Source organism: Humulus lupulus, chromosome 5, assembly GCF_963169125.1.
Source record: "Humulus lupulus chromosome 5, drHumLupu1.1, whole genome shotgun sequence".
In the NCBI taxonomy this organism is placed as follows: domain Eukaryota; kingdom Viridiplantae; phylum Streptophyta; class Magnoliopsida; order Rosales; family Cannabaceae; genus Humulus; species Humulus lupulus.
The window spans coordinates 153,208,597-153,209,988 of record NC_084797.1 but is presented as its reverse complement, the minus strand read 5'-3'; positions in this window follow the sequence as shown (position 1 = coordinate 153,209,988).

Genomic DNA, 1,392 nt, shown 5'->3' with positions numbered 1-1,392 from the left:
CATTTTTTGACTCCATTGTTCATCTGTGTTTATCCTTTCATAAGTTAATTCTAAGTTCTTATCTAGAGATCGCCGCATTTACCTTTGAGTTTTCCGACCTAATTTCGTTGACGAGATTTCACCGTCAACAATAGTCTCATTTCCTATGCTCTCAATAGCAAGAGCCTTCCCTACCACCTGAGCGTAGGTAGAAATTTTATGCACTAGGGTGAATCTAATGCCCTGAGCTATTCTGGGATTCAATCCCTGAATAAACCTTTCCTTCCGAGCTACATCTGTGGGTACCATATGAAAAGAAAACTTGGTCAACCCATCTAATCTGTTAACATACTCAGTTACTGTTGCATTTCCCTAAACAAGGTTCAGAAACTCATTCATCTTAGCAGTCTTGGCTGCATCACAATAATATCTGTCATTGAGCTGCTTGAATTCTTTCTAGTCCATCACAGCTGTATCTCGCGTCTGGGATACTACTTCCCACCTTGTCTGGGCATCATCCCACAATACATATGTAGCACAGATCACCCTATTATGACCTACCAGCCCCATACTGTCAAGAATGGAATTGATCATGCCCATCCATTGCTCAGCTCTGAATTGATCTAGGCCTCCCTCAAAGACTGGAGGTTAATACTCCTAGAATCTTCCACAAAGGAATTCTCATCTGTTCTCAACCCTAGGCTGAGCCAATACTGGTGCCACTCCTGGCATGGCAAAGGAAGAGGTGTTCCCCGACAGGTTCCGTTGTTGCTTCAAACACCTAATCTCTTCCTCTTGCCTCTGCAATCTTAATTGCAAATCTATAAACATTTGCTGGAAATTCTGAGGGGCAAATGAAAAACTCAAGCCCTGGCTGAAACTCCCAACCTCGATATAACCACCATTAGACCTCATTATCTGCCTTGGATACATACCTACTGATTGAATCTACAGTCAATAACTTGACCCGTTAAACATGATGATCATATAAAGAGCTTTCCCCACGGAAACAATCTTACCACACTACATTCACAAACCCACTGCAGTGGTAAACACATGCCCATAACATTTATTCATCAATTCATATCCCCTGCTCTTCCAACATACATACCATGCCTCCAAACCCAGCATGCAAATATCACATTTATATAATCATGGAGCAAGTAATCATATAATCACATTCACATATATTCATAAAGAATGTAATCATATAATCATTTAATAGTCAGGAGCCAGGCTCTATCAGAATCTCATGCTCCCTAGTACAATGTGTAGGTAAAGCATTTACATTCTATTTAAGCAGTGAAGCACATAACTACAGAAATAGTTACCATACCCTGAGTAAAGCTATCTTTAGTGACGAGTGAACATGCCCAGCTTGTCTTTAAGAACCTTTAACCTTGGCTTGCTCTA